At 32.8% G+C, this 16,676-nt stretch overlaps 1 long non-coding RNA gene across 4 annotated transcripts in view; it reads left to right on the top strand.

The window, feature by feature from the left end:
• The window catches only part of LOC150103025 (uncharacterized), a 142,016-nt gene that overhangs the window by 65,778 nt on the left and 59,562 nt on the right, over positions 1 to 16,676 (top strand). For 3 of the 4 annotated variants that reach the window (XR_016548845.1, XR_016548844.1, XR_016548843.1), the window contains exon 3: positions 11,199 to 11,281. This is a non-coding gene — a long non-coding RNA (uncharacterized LOC150103025). Of the gene's footprint in view, positions 1 to 4,144; positions 4,469 to 11,198; positions 11,282 to 16,676 lie in introns of those variants that run through there. The other variant, XR_016548847.1, reaches the window with a different exon arrangement.

Here is a 16,676-nt window from a genome sequence, read left to right as displayed (position 1 = left end):
GACCTTCAAGGTATGCTCCCAGTTCAAGTACCAATGCTTATGCCCAATTCAACGATGACTGCGTCTGTAGATTGCATCTGAGATGTCATTGGATCATTGAAAACTGCAAAAAGAAAGTTGACTTTTAGAATGAAATTCATATCCAGCTATGTGCAGACGGTAGTTTAATTGTTTGGTTAAAATCCTGGGGAAAGGAATAATCCAGATGTCATAGTACAGGAGAAAAGTGTTATGGTCGATGTTTTCCTGGAAATTTCGTGGAGCCCTGATGTCTGCAGACCATTCTGTAAATGCTATGAAGTGTCTATCGATTGTGGCTGATCAGTTACAACCCTTTCATGGTAACTATCTACGCATATGGCTCAGGCATATTCCAGAAGGAAAATGTACTGTTCTATGTTGCTAGTATCATTTGAAAATGGTTCAGTGAACAAGACAGCTACTTCCAAGTGTTACAGTGACCAGCGAATCTGAATCTCTTAGAACATACGAGGGTTACATGGATCAATATATCTGGCATTTGAATTCTCCGCCCTGAACATGCACAGATGAGTGAGAAATAGTATTGATTATTGTGTGTGTGAGGGGGGGGGGGGTTCGCATATCTGCTATGGCATTCAAAGGTGCCGCTTCATGCCACGAAGTGGCAGTCCTGTCAGCAATAAGGACTTATGAACTATTACGATCAGTTATATATTTTGACTAGACAGTACATATAAGTCTTGACTATTGGAAATCGGCACACTGCCATCTCTTATCTTTCACCATCACAGAAGTTGAGTGCATTATCAGCCATCATGCTAGGTAAAAAGTTATGAGAATGGGTATTTGATTAATACCCAAAGAAGAATATTCAGTTTGTTTCCTAATAGAGCTAAACTTTTAAGTAATAGACGGTTTTCCTAATCAAGGGTTCCCTGATTATCTTACTCTTAATTCATCATTGATGCTGTGCACAGAAAGTAGCAATCGTTTCTTCTTTTCAAGAATGGAACTTTGAAATAGTTACTCCAGACTAATTTACTTTTTGGACCAAACTGACTATCGTGCATTATGCGCCTTCCAGAACATTTAAGCTGATAATTTTCCTGTCACTATTCTGCTAGGTATCTGAAACACAGTGAGTCTTATTCCGATCTTCAACTAAGAAACTATTTAATCTTCAACCATTCAACTATCAGCTTCCTTATTCAAAACTAGTTTCTTTGACTTTCATATCAAAAGGCAGCGTTTGTGCGAGAATTTACTCTGACGACATCTATGAATCCATAAATCTGTGAAGGCGCTTATGAATCCTTTCATTTTAACTCTCTGGTTAAAATCTTTTTACTTCATTCATTTTGTTTATTCTCAATTTGTTTGAATTTATAATTTTAAAATTTGATGTTTTTCGATTCTAAATTTTCCTAAAAGAAAAGTCAACCTTTCTTTGAATTTCAGCTTTCACAACTTCAGCTTCCATCCGTTTCTAACCGAACTGATCTAGCAGACATTGGTGCTTGCACATTGGTTTAAGTATACTGTAGATTTTATTTGTTGTCTAGATATTGGTTACGATTTCTTTAACATTGTAATTAAACTGCAATCGTACCTAATCCAAAAATTTTTTAAATCTTTATTTATTCACTCTGTTTCTACTCTTCTTTATCGCCAACCTTTCTTTGTATATATTTCCTGAAAAGTACAATCTGTCGATATTCAAATCCATTGGTAATAAGTTTCTTCCCTCCTATATAAATTTGTCTATCCACGTGGGCAGGGTTTACAACCTCTTATCTTCATAATTTATTATTATGAACATAGAAGATTGTAAACCTCTTATGTTTATAATAATAATAATAAAATCCACTAACATCTTTTATTCCCCAAAAAAGTAAGCAAGACCATTTTAATCCAAAGTAACTTTTTTATGATTGATTAGCAGCCGTTTTTCACCCATAGCCATTGATAGCTATCTCAAGGTTATAAATGATTTAAAAGACATCCATCAGACTTTTGCCATCTCAAGGCCCCTAACAATATATCATTATCATCTGAAACAGTGTGAGTTCCATGGTCGATTTTCTTCCGTTGCTCGGTTAAAAACTGGAGTTTCTAGAAGGAAAAAAAAAAACAAAAAAACTATTTACCTGTGATGAAGATCGAATAACTGTGGAACCAGCTGGGGAAAAGGAAAAAAAAAAAACGAAATTTCTTCTCTGCTCTAACCGAACATATAACAATCCTTCTGCCAGTCTAATGCTATTAATTAGGAACACCATTTCCACTGGATTCTACAGAAACCTATAATGATGCAATTGTAAAATAAAAATAAATCCAATAATGCTTTTTATTACCGAAATTGGGCAGCGAGGCTGTTTAACCCAAATAACAAAAAAACTGGTTGGAAACCAACCTCCATCCTTAGCCAATTACAATTGATCCAAGTCTATCAATGATTATTTAATAAGCGTGCAGGGAGGAGAGTACAATAGACAACTGTTGTCATCTTGTGGGCCCTAACTCTGTTACTGTATGTTGTCTGAAATAGAGTGAGCTTTACGTTTGATTTTCTGAAGTTGTGCAGTGAAAAACTCCATTTTCCCGGAAGTGGGGGGGGGTGTATTTGCCATGCCAAAGCTCGACGAACTCCAGGAACCAGCCTACTAGAATGTAGTAGTTTTTCTAAAAAAAGTTCCTCTATTTGACGACTAGAATCGAACTTAGAAGTGTTTCTTCCCGTGGTCTAAGTACTGTGGAAGGAGTGTCATTTCCACAAGGCTACACATACCCCAAAATGAAACTGATAATCGTAATGTCGGTCTTATTTCTTGGTAAAAATACATATTTCTTAAGACGCACACACATATATATCCCTTGAAATGAATATATGTATATATATTTCTTGCCCCTATATATTCCTTGACATCTATCTACGTATACCAGTACTATACTTTGAAATCAAAAGATAAATCAATAATTAAATTGCATTCGTATTCAGTGGTTTTTAAAAATTTTAATCAGCTTAAAATTTGTGAAATGTGTTAAGGTACTGCGTTTTTTCTAACGTGAAAAATTCAAACTTTTTGGAGAAAGTATTTTGACATAATTCTAGATATATCCGTCCTAAATGTGACATCTAAGGATGAGCATAAACTCTCTCTCTGTGTGTCACTCTTTCTCTCTCCTCCACCCCTTTTAGTGTAATGGGGAATGTTAGCCTTGTGGATATGCGTGATGCCAGATAAACAAATTAATATATTGATATCTAATCGATCATATTTGATTGTTGTTTAATGGTTTGTTCTTGAAGCACTGCAGAAATAATTTTGTTTCTTTACTTACTTGAATAAAACCAATTTTCTTAAATTCGTTACCTAAAATTTTGGAAATAGTCTACTATAAATTATAGTATCGTGAACACACACACTTTATTTTATTCAAACAATGTAATTTATCGAAAACTAGTCCAATATTAACAAACGCGAAAGGGCAGGAATGACTTATTAAGCAAAAATCAAATAACTACACTTTGTTCTTGCGAAATTACATTGCATACGTTTTGTCCACTTGACAAAAAAAAACAACTAAAGAACACTTCTATGATCTACACCTCAAATATAGGTCGGATTCCCAGTACTGTCACAAGTGAAAATTTCGATTCGGCTACGTCTCTTGCTCACTTTTCTCCTGTGTGTTGGGCGGTCTTCGTTACTGTCTATTATTAGGCATGTAAGAGGAGTCCCATTCCATACCCGATGTTTGGTCCTTCCTAAGGCCAAGTCCGCAATCTCCAGCAAGCGGGAGCGGCTATTCAATAATGTCTGCCCCTGTTCCCACGGGGTTGGGGTGCTCCATCAGTTGTCAGGCCTCCAGCTGTGATGCAGCTGTACCTCAGGTCTTGGACCGCTAATAAATGCCTGCCTAAATCCCTTCTCTCCCCTGGAGACCACCGATCTTTAAGCTCCGCCTCTTGATCGATGTGAAGGTAGGGACCAATCATAATACTCCCTCTTGTCACCCGCAGCTGCTCAGGCGATAGCACTGGGGCATTATGCGACCAGGGGGGAGAGAGTGTGATACGCACAGTCGCTCCCAGTAATCGGTAGTTCAGCAGCGTTTCTGCGTGCTTGGATGACAGCTGCATCTGCTTACGTGGCAATTAACCGTTAGTGACTGATGTGTGGCTTGGTTCACGTGCTCGGCCGCGGGAGGTTGGTGGTTGGCATGGTGACGGTGCGGCGGAGACAGCGTGAAAAACCTCTTGCTAACTGGAAAATGAAAGCGGCCACAGAAAAATGTATCGCTATGAAATCTCTTGATTGATAAAATTCTACAAGGTCTAGTGTACGTGGAGAAGCAAAGGCTGTGGTGGAACAACTGCCCACCGCCCCTCAGGTGTAAGAAGTGCTGTCACCCTCCACTGATAAGATAGAGCTGTCCGCCATGTTGACACTGAGTGTTCCACCAGTAAAATATTATGGTTCTGGTAAGACATTACAGCTATCATTGTTTCTATCGCTGGTTTTACTTGCTACTAATATATTGATAAGTGATAGCTAACAGCGAACAAGCCTTTGTTATTTCGTACAGTGGAATTTGGTTCAACGGCCGTACTGCACGATGATGAATTCTTTAGAGGATTTGCGTATCATTTAGGCTTACCTAGGATATGAATGGGACTTTACAGAATAGCGTGTCAGGGTTAATTTATATAAGGATAATTTATATGAATATTCAAGTTAGTTGCAAGACTGGTCTTTTTTCCAGTTAGGGCGCATTTGTGTATGACACATTTTGCATACACAAATTATTTACGCATTAATTTTTATTTAATGAAGACTCTAAAGAATAATAAAGTAGACGGTACATACATGTGATGGTAATATTGTCCCGCTTTTAATTTTAGCACCGAATTTAATGATAATAATTACTTACGTTTTTAAAAAAAAGGGAAAAAATATGTTTTTTTTTCTTCAAGAAACCAATTCTTATTTAAGGTTTACTCCAGAAGAAGGCACAATATACATACCGCTTTGAATTTATTCCGAAATAATTGCCACTGTTGCGTAACAAACTACTAGGTTTTTTTTTTTCATATCGCCATAATAAAATAAACACAGTAGTTCAAATAATAGTGAACAGTGTTATATTTCTTTTGTATTTCTCAAGAATTCCAGCTTATATACGACAGCTAACTTGAACCACACAGTTACATTCAATCTCATTTTATATTTTTTGCGAAATTGTTCTCACTTGCACTGCTGTCATTAATACTATAATTTGATTGATGTCATTAATACTATAAGCCTGTAGCAAGGAAAACGCATGCGAAAATACCCAAATATGAAAGCAAATAAAATTTCAAGGATATATTACATGAATCCATTAAAAGTATGATGATTATTTGTTACTTACGTTTTTAAAAAAAAAATTTTTAAAAACGTAATTATTGTCTTATTGCGTTAATGTACACAATAATGTTAACAATTATATAACAAAAAGTCAAAAAAATTGATATAGAAGATGATAATAAATAATTATTTTATATTTAAGTCACTTGCGAATATTTAAGAAGATTATTAATCGAGCGAGTAGATTTATTTATTTTTATTTTTAATCTATTTGATTCAGTCGCTTTCTTAAAATCTACTAATGCCCGACACTTATAAACGACTGCTTGCATTTTGAAGTAGTTTAGCTTATATACACGTTTCCAATCCAAATGTTTGTTAAAATAATGTGATCTCAATTGTAAAACGGAACTGCCGTTAAGGGATGTTAAAATAAATAAATAAAAACACGTAAAAAATGTTGTTTTACAAGGTCAAGTCGCTATGCTGTTAATGATTCGCTATTAACTATTTCCAAAGAAAGAGGTCTTGGAAATAGTTTTAATTTCTCATTACATTTCTCTTAAAAACATTCCTTTTTGTTTTCTTGTTTTGTTTTATTATTATTTTGATTAACTAATATCGCTCGAGTGCTATATTTAGATTAATTTTTTTCAGTCTATGTGATATATTTCTATTCAACGAGAGTTACATACACCCGCTGCTCTTCTATATTTGTCAAAATAAAGCGCTTTAGAAATTACTTCAATTATACATCGATATTCATGCATTGGCTGAAAGGAAATGCGTCATCTTCGTTTTTGAAGAAGACAATCAATAAAATTCACTCTATAAATGATGTTTGATGTTATTCGTAGAAATGGCATTGGTGCTTCTAATTCCAAAAGATATATCGACTGGATTTGACTGACTGTAAGTTGGAAAAATAGTCTAGATGTGATGAAGAGTTTATCATGATAAATTAGCTATTTAGGCAGAAAAACCTAATAGGCTGGATGGATGATATGTAGTAAAGGATTTTTTAATTTTCTCGTTTTTCAGCTGAACATCATTAACAAGAAATGACTAAATAGGAATGATAATGTAATCTCAACAACTCTTACATGCTTTTAAATTAAAATTTAAAATTCGTTATTGTTTCAATCAGAATTTAAAAAAAAAATCAAATATAAATCCAAAAAATAAAAATCACTGAAGGAATTTTAGAAGCGATCATGAACTTCAGCACAAACAAAACTAGATGAAACACATTTCAATAAAATAAAAAAAAAATAGATAAAAACATTCTAAGAAGGTTTTATAAGATAATTTTTATACGGAATATACCGTTTCATGTATCATATCAATATGATATATAATCCTATATCATATCATTTTGACTTATATGTGTATGTATTTCTTAAATGAATAAATACAAACGCATTTGAGTCTACAATGATTACATACATTTTCTGGAATAATCTTAAGCAGAGTGTAAATAACTATAAATAGCCTTGTATCTTATTACCTGTACCAGAGTATTAAATAACTATCATATTGCTAACTTAAAGTGTTTTCATAAATCTATTTTTCATTTAACTTAGACTAGCAAGAATAAGGTCACGCACTATTCGGAAAGCTTTTATTATGGTTTGTTTATTGGTGAGATGCAAGTGGATATACCATGTAAAAATAAAAACGTTACTTGGTATGTATTTAATTTTGTCTATACGAATATTTGTTATATATATATATATATATATATATATATATATATAATGACTCTAATATTCGTATCGTATATTTTGGTCTTCTAAGACACTTTTAACTGCGTCAATCTACTGTACTTATATCTTGGTCCTCCTCTGACTTTTTCATGCCATAATAGTATGAAAAAGACCAAGACTTAAACAGAATGGGAAACTTAGAAACGTGTTTGAATGATTTGATAACATAGATTAGCTGTGCTCCCATATTTTTGAATGCTAACGATGTCAAGTTCATTCTTAATGTTTTCATTTTTAATATGATAATACTTGAGATCATCCATTGAAATTGAGTAAACAAGGGAGTGAGGAATAGATTTTTTTGCTTTGAGAGTGATCAATGAGTGGAATAAATTGCCAGAATCAGTTGTGTGTGTGTGCTTTGTCGGTGAATGATTTCAAGACAACATATGACAGGTATTGATAATAATGTTTGGAAATAGACCTCCTGCGATAAGTCTATGTACTCCATGGAGGTGTCCATATGTAATAATTTATTCCATTTAAATTTATTCAACTGGCGACTCACCATACCATCTTTGCTTATTCTCTTGTCTATTTTCAGATTCAATTTGCCATCTTAACTGAACTTGGTACCTAAATAGCTAAAATATGTTACTTGTTTTGTAGGTTTTCCAGTAAGAAAATACAGAATGTTTTCTGTATTCTTGCCTTTTTATTACTCTTTTTTAAAGAAAAAAAATGTATCAATTTTTTCTTTAACTAAACTGAATAGATATTCAGTTTAGTTAAAGAATCCTGATGACTTGTTGAATTTATTTAGAAATATAATATCATCTGCATATAAACATCAATATTAAATTAAAAGTCTGTAAAATTGAAATTCTGTCCATCTTCAAGCATAACCGAATTTTCATAAGCACACTTATTGCAATATAGTCGTACAAACGGTTATGTTAAGAACTATTTTTCTGATTTTCCCCCTTACAACCAGCTGTCACTTGGTATAGTTAGTATTGGTTCACTAATTTTGATTCGGTCTGTGACGGCTTAGAGTATGTCAGAGATAAGCCATCTTGGAGCTTAATGATATATTAATAAAAACTTGTAAATGTCTACTCGATTAACATATTTAATTTCCATAGGACCTGAAACTTTTTTTTTTTTTTTTTTATTCCTGTTAAAATTATACCAGTGTGTTAATTTACCATGGATAACAAACGGAATCGCTTGACAATTCAGAACTATCTATCCTTCCATGCAAGCATGGGGCTTTTATGAATCAATACTGGTAAAATAAGTGAAGGTTGATAAACCTTCCTAGAAAAACCACAACCAGAAAAGTTCATATGTTGTCTATTATTCAGTTGTGTTGAAATAACTATAATTCATAACAAAGTGATAGAATCATCTGATGCATATGAATAAAGTGAAATATGCTGTCATGAAGACATCCCCGGATGAACTTCTGTAATTTTACAAAAAGGGAAAATTGGTTTTTCAAGTATAGAAAGACTTTTCCCTTTTCTTTTTTCCTCCTCCAAATTAATGGTATAATTTACGCTGCAGTTATTCATTTCAAAAGTTAAAAAATATTTCTTTGTCACGCTAATGATAATCGTCATGGAATAAAATGCTAAGATAAGTTGCCATCAGTTATCGTTATCGAACAAAGCGGTCCCATTTGAGGAAATTTCATTTAATTATTATATTCCAACCCTTCTGAAGCAAAATTTTTGTTGTTGGCTTGTTTTAAAAACTACAGAAACTGCTCTCTCTCTCTCACACACACACAAACTTATGTGCACTATGGAGATTAGAAATATTTGCAGTTGGTAACGCATAATGATGGCCATAATGAAAGAAATAGTTCTAAAACGGTATCCAGTTTTTTTTTTTTTTTCAGGTGAACCAAATTCATTTGATTATGATTATATATAATAAGTAATATAACTGCAATCCCTTCCTTAACAAATTTCTGTGGATTCTTGGAGCTAAGGAGATTCTTACTCTGTCCCTGCATTGAGGAATTTCACAAAATTTTATAATAATCTCGTTAGATAGATAGTTAAAGCGGGGTGCTTTAGCAACAGTGCCGTGTGATAGCTATTAAAATATAATATAATTATAAAATTAATTAATTGAATGAAAAAATAGACATCCTCTCTATTCACTATTTATTCTCTTAACTTTACGCAAAGAATATAAAGGGGCATATGCAGTTATTTTTGACAAATATAATCATGTCTTCCCTGTAGTTGCCGGACATAAATTGGGTTGCCTCCCCATTGTAAAAGGTGGCGGATGTCTCCTGTTATAAGTTGAAGGAGGTTCACAGCACTTATCATTTATCGAAATATATTTTATTGTATTTAAATATAATCTAAAATGAATATGAATGTTTAATATAAGATACCTCGACATAGCTTTTTGCTGCCTGAAGTAAATATACAGTCAACGTCATTTTAAAGGTGTATTTAACATAATAACACAATTCTCAGAAATGCCATTTTCAGATATGGATTTTTTTTCTTTTGCTTTTTAATTTCTATAGTCTAAAAACGCAATCTGTAGAAAAGTGCTGAAAAGCACATTAATCCTCTGTAGACAGTAGTACATTTATTAGTAATGAATAACTGAAGTAAGTTAAATGCCACAGTTAAAGAGATTGAAATTATATAAATTCACTACTGCACGTGCAGAACTTTGAGACATTTTTCATCAAAGAAATAAAAATAATATTTCTTTAATAAGCTTGCTTTCGGAATGCAATTTATTGTCTTCACATTCTTCTCCTTGCCAAGTAATGAATAAAAATCCATCCCTTGATATCTCATGGAATAATTTCCAAAATTATATCTTCGAAACCATAAACCTGCCTACAGTACTTTTCTAAAATATTTGAGAGATAATGCCTTTGATGAACCAAGTCTCTTGGCGGAAGGCTGAAATAATAACACAAATCGGAATAATAATATTTTTTTAGAAGGAGAAGTATTTCTCAGATCTTGTAATTTTTAAATGCACATACCTAATCCTTATTTAAATGCTTTACTTTCGGAATATATGTATGGGACAGTCGTGAACCTAGTGAGGGTACTAGGGTGATATATGATGATGATTTAACTCTTCGGTCGTGTCCGACTTTTTGGTAACTTTGTAGGCAAGTGTTCCTGGTGAGATTTTTACAGGGCAGATGCTGTAAATTCATGTGTGTACACGGAGCTGGTTTGCCTGTTCTGGGGGACGAAAAATACGAGTTTCCGGGCGGGGAAAACCCTATCCCCGTATGAGACCGGCTAACTCACCTTTAGTCGAAAGAGACCAGATAAAGGTTGTTCACATCATGGACTGAAATCGAATCCAGGTCTTTCCGACCAAAGGGCTTCGTATATACCGACTGAGCTACGGAGGCTCTTCGGGTGATATATATCAGTTACATAAAAATGAGCACATAAAATGAATGCTGTTGGTCGAAAAATAGTCTATTAGATTAATAAAATAAATGATAAAACATAATAGATATCAACTGTCAACTGCTGTTTTAAAATCTTACTCACCCTGTCTAATATTTTTCAGATCTACTCCCCCATAAAACTAAAGTCTGTAACAGCCCTTGTGCATAGCATGCAGTTTAATAGTATGTCTTTTCATCTTAATGATGAAATATGTTCCAATGTTGCACGCTTAGATAATATAAAACTAAGAGAAGGGAGAAAAAAATCCTCAATATTCTTCCCCCCACTCTCTCTTAGAGAACAAGCTAATTAGCTTGTTGCTATTTTCTACTCTGAGTTCATAAGCGTGCCCAAGTTTTCGTCGAGACTGCCGAATCAAGCAAACTTGCCATACTTGAAGACAATGTTGAAATTCTATAAATATGCTAATTTACTTTATAGGACAATTTCTATATACAAGTGTTTTAAACAGAAGACTTATTTAATTTCACATAATTTATTCTTTAATTCATTGTTAATTTCAAACTTTTAAGTGTATTTGATTAATTCTTAGCATAATATTAATAGATTCTTAGCATTCTTAGATATTATTGATTCTTATCATAATATTCTAGATAACAGAATTATGTGTCCTTATCTTATGTAATAGGATTATATTATTGATTTACGATATAATAATATTCTCACTGTATGCTTTCTAGGTGAGAAGAGGAAAGAGAAAAATATAACTTTAGGTCGAAAGCGACTGTCAGTATTAGTTAAATTGGTTTCTTGAAATGTGCAGGTATGGTTTGAGAAACTATTTTTTAAGTTCATATTAATTGTAATTATTATATAACGCCATGTTGTATATAATTCTAATCTCCTTAAAATATACAGAAATTGGAGTTAATATTTTAATATAATAGAACAAAAATTCCAATCTTTCCAGCTTTACAGTTTTGACATTGGTCGAAGTAATAGCTACCCGTTAGTATCACTTTCGGAATTACAAACACACTTCAACTTTGATTTAAATCCAGTTACTTTTGGTAACTATATGAAAATGAAATCCAGTTTACAAAATATATGCACGAAATTATATGAAACGCGTTATACGTTTCATATAATTTAATGTCCCCCTGCTTTTTTTTTTTTTTACACAGATAAACCAGATTCATGAAATCAGAGAAATTAACAACACTCATGAAAAACAAGGGGGTGGCAGTAATGTTTCCGTATTTATTTATTTATTAAAGTTACAGAAATCTCTTTTTCATTACCATTAATTACAGTGGTAATATTCGTAGTTGAGATAAATTACCTTTTTTGCTATTGAATATGTTAATAATAATCCCACTATTCTAACAGAATTGTAGATAATAATTTAAGTTACTTCTCGTGACTTAATCGCTCTTTTTTTCACTACTCTTTGTAAATGATAATTCCCTCTTTCTTACTGTATCTATGACGTATTGTTTTCTCTTTTAATTTTTGTTTTATATTCGTTTTTGCTGGTTAAACAAATTTTAATTTTGAGTCGCAGGGCCGTATTTATGCACAGGCGCACGAGGCTGCATCTGTGCCCTCCGAAAAATTAGGGCCAATGTAAGGCCCAAACAATGAGGGAGGATCACTCTAGCACCTCGGGCTCCGCCTGCTTCGGAAAAAAGTGTAAGTGCAGCCCTGAGTCCGAAAGCATTCAACTTTCATCCATCATTTTTGGATCGGTTTCTAACCTTGTAAAACTAATTGTTAAACTTAAACAATATAAAAATCGTAAACATGTAAAATTTTAAATTGTTGAGAATTTAGTTCTGATAACAGAAACCAAAGAAAGGCTTACAATACACTTATACATAAATTATGTTTGTCACATCTTCGTATTTATTGCAGATAAACACATAACATATGGTAGAAGACAGCCGAAAATTGTTTCAGTAGAGTAATAACAATCTACCAGTTATTCTATCTCTTAGTTAAAGGTGGTGAACAATTTCACCTTTAGCTGAAACTAATAGCTAAAATATAGCCTAAAAATGAACTATTGGGAAACTATATTATCAATTGGTTATCCTGTTTCAATTTTCAAAATCTGAGATTTCAATCACAAGGAAACTCTGAGGAAATTTCAGAAGCCGCTCGCTGATCAACAACTATTATTATTACGCAATACCTCCAAGGACTCATCTTAAAAGATATGGAACTTGGGGGGGGGGGAATGAATGACAAAAATTCATGACAAATTTCTAAATTGCAGCACCACATTTAAAATCAATTGTCACAGATGTAATTTTATGCATGCTCAGCAGTTCACTTCCTTGTAGTCTTCAATAGTGATTATTTAATTTGAGATGCTTTAACTGGCTGTTAAAATTTAAGCAGCTTACCACAGTTGTGTTATACACACGCAGTAAAATTATAAAAGTCTGTTATAATAATATTACTTGAGTTTGAATTGGCCACAAGCAGATTTTTAATAAATTCCACACAGTTTTTCGCAAAATTATCTGAGTGAGAGGACGCTTATTTTCGAACACAAACGATTTGTGTTCGAAAGCGTTTATTTGTTGTTTAATTTGTTTGCTGAATGCTTTAAGTTTACCGTATTTTATAAATGTCGTAGTGTAATGCAAAATTCTGCAGTGATATTTTTTTCGTAATAAAAAAAAAATAGAAACGTAAGTGATTTTATAGTAAATAAGTTGATTCTGATAAGTAAAAATAGAAAGTTAAAAAAAAAAAAAGAAAAAGAGTAAGTATCAATACTCAATACTTATTGTTACTTTAACCTGGTTGGGACATAAGGTTAAAATATCAATGAATAATATGCCTAATAAAACCATGAGTTATACATATTATTCATAAAAAATATTGTGCAAATTATGAGAAGCAGAAGCGCGACTGCAATTGAAGTTTGGTAGGTTGTTGCTGCTTTGTTACTGCTAGAATTTCGTTGCGGATTTTATATTCGGACTACATTCAACATAGAATTCGTTATATAACTCACTTTCTGATTACTTGGCCTACATTTTACATATGATATTATTTTATTTTATTATTTTTATTGGATGTCACTTTGAGAAACAACCAGTTTTGGGGAATATAAATAACATAGGAAACAGCTATAATTCCAAATTTGGTCGAAAATGGCAATTTTATCGATACAACGCAGAAGTGGCTGTGAAAGAAATGACACGACCCACATTCAAACCTCCACTCAATTGCCGTCGAAATTGGTATAACGATGAGACTTGGATAGATATCTGAAAAGAAAAATGCTTTTTTTTTTTTTTTTTTTTTTTTTTTACCCGCTTCAAAGTGCTAGAGTTCTTTTATTATTTTGATTTAATGCTTCAAATTTTGCAGGCTGCATTTGTTGAACAACTCTCTTAATTGAAAATTATGAATTGATAAATGTTCGACTTAAAACCGAAGTTACTCGAGTTGAATTTTGGGTCCTAATCATTCTAATGATAAGAGAAATCAGTTGCTACAACAAGAAAGAAAAGGTAGCCACCTTTTAGAAAAGACAGAATACTTAAATAAAAAATAAAAATTCACGGCCATGACTCTTAAGTCAAATATCCTCGTGAGGCACTGTTTTATCAAAAGAAACATTAGAACCTAAAATAAAAAAACAATAGAACCAAATAAGACCTGTGGAATCTACATTTTTTTTTTTTTATGTTGCTTAAAGTACTTCTAAAAGCGAGGAAAGAAAATAAAATGCCGCAAACTCTAAAGATCGCGGTTTCGACCGATTTCGATTATTTGTCGGCTGTTTTATGTGCACCTAAAAATAAACGATATTATCATTTAAAAAGAAATCTCGTGTAAAAATGTGAGCCAAGTACTAAGAAAGCAGGAGGTTAAATACATGGATGTTTGGTAATATTATCGTTTTAATTTCTGAGAATGGGAATCTCCTTAGATTCAAGCATAAACACATCAGCAGAAAACTATAAAAACACTAATAAAAAAAATATCAGTAAAGTAGCTACCTCTAAATTGTTGTCACCTCCTGCCTTCCTCGTTACATGGTTTACTTTGTTTTATTTTATTTTTTTCAGATAGTTATTTTTTATCGTTTTTGGTGATTGTAAGCTGTGATAGTATACGAGTATATTTTTCATAAATATCTTTAATACTATATCAAATACATTACTTGAAAAATAACAAAATAGTGAAGATAGAAGTGTTATATGAGAAGATTTTCTTTCCCTTGCATAAAATCATGTGGACATAGACATATTAGTGCCCTGATTTTATTTACTCTATTAAACTCAATGCTGGAACTCTTACTGTGAGGGATGAGTTATTTCTTTTATTTAAGAAATACTGTCCAGTTAGTAAAGTTGTTATTCACAGAATGAATCTATCTTTTGTATACAACTAGAAAATTAACCCCCCTGTTGATTTTATTTTTCAAAGATTAAGGGGGGAAATGTATTAATTATTCAATGGAATGGTAGTTTCTTGGAAATGATGGACATAATAAACTGAAGAAGCACATTAACATTATGAAATGAATATCTATTTCTGCTTATTGAATCTCATTTTTTTCTGCACTGAGTTACTCGGCTGTGCGGTTGTTTTCATCTGAAGATGCGTTTTTAAATGTGGGCAGCATGGCAGAGCATGATAAAGCCTCTTCTACAATCCATTGTTAGGAAAGCCCAAAGTATCTTCCTTCCACTCTAGTAAATTACTTCCAATAAATATCCACATGACGTACTCTATTTCTGCAATAATGTCTGATTGCAGTGCAAATATGTGATATTTATTTCACACAAGAGAAACTGAACTTAAACTAGTACCTGATATTACTGAAAATCATGATGCACCTAAAATGTTTACAATATAATTGTAAGAACTAAGCTATCTTGTACCCACTACTTTAAATTGCGTACTCCCGGCTCCAGTCAAGTTTTTGTCGTTTTCACCATTCTTGCACAGGTATGTTAATTAATATCCTTCTCTTTAAGTCTTATTAAATTTAACTGCTTTAGCCTAGTAGTTAAAAAGGGTCTGCTCCATAATCAAAAATAGCTTAGCTTTTCATTCATGTTGTGAACTTCAACTATTTTTGTTTTCTTTTATTAAATTTTCACTTGATCATCTTTTATTTTCAAAATATAATTTCCATCGATATGTTGTTTCCCTGAAAACATTATGCAGAATATAAGGACTGATGTAGGAAACAGTGGCATGAATACAACTTGCAAATCAGCTACGTCTTAAATTTCTGTTTCGTAATCTGGTAATTTGATGTACTACACCGCACAGTCTAAGGAGTTAAATGGAACTCCCTGGCAAATGTATCATGAATTTCTATTTCTGCAAATAATGTCTCCACCTGAATTCATCTCTGTGTAGTCAGCATCTTAAATTACATTTGCAACGTAAACAAGCGGAGCCTCTATAGCCCAATCTGTATCGATGATGCTTTTTTTTTTTTTGTTAGAAAGACTCGTTCGAATTCCGTCTAGGATATGAAGATCCTTTATGAGGGTTTTTTTTTCATCTGAAAGAGTATGTTGATTTCATACGGTGGTGGATAAGTTCTGTTCTTTTCATCCCTCAGGCAACCGGCGAGATGACACACCTAATTATCAGGCATAATACACGAATCGCACTCCAAACAACTAACCAAAGCACACGAAACGAGTGGAGTATTTGCACATACATATAATTCTGAAAGAATTCTAAGTTTTTCATCCAAGTAGATTGAAACTATATATCTAGTCTCGGCTAATTGTATTATTTATATGATCGCAGACACGCATGCAGACTTTGCCAGTATTTCTAAGCAAAGTAGTCCTCGCTGAAAAGACTTGCGTGAATGAATTTCATACTACAAAAGTAACATTTATCAGGTACTTTTCACCTGAAGGTGAGTTAGTTGTTCGCATACTGTGGCGATAGAATTTAACCTCCTGAAGCGTAGCTTTTCTCCTCAATAAAAGATAAAAGTGGTCAGCAAATTCATGGATAGTAAATCGAAAAGTAGGACTGACCGTACCCCCTTGCCAAAAGTATATTTATAAGAAGCCAAGTTACTCGTCTCTAATCTAACAGGTTATCGGGCTTAATACTTGAATGGAAGATGAGATGCAATCCTATCCAAGAATGTTTAAAAACCTTAGTACATGTGCTGTTATGTGATTATGATCGAATAAACTGGGAGTTCCTCTTGC

Source organism: Typopeltis vanoorti, chromosome 9, assembly GCF_054136105.1.
Source record: "Typopeltis vanoorti isolate ZY-2024b chromosome 9, IOZ_Tvanoo_1.0, whole genome shotgun sequence".
Classification (NCBI taxonomy): Eukaryota; Metazoa; Arthropoda; class Arachnida; order Uropygi; family Thelyphonidae; genus Typopeltis; species Typopeltis vanoorti.
The sequence above is the reverse complement of the archived record's forward strand: the minus strand, read 5'-3'. Positions and strand labels throughout refer to the sequence as shown.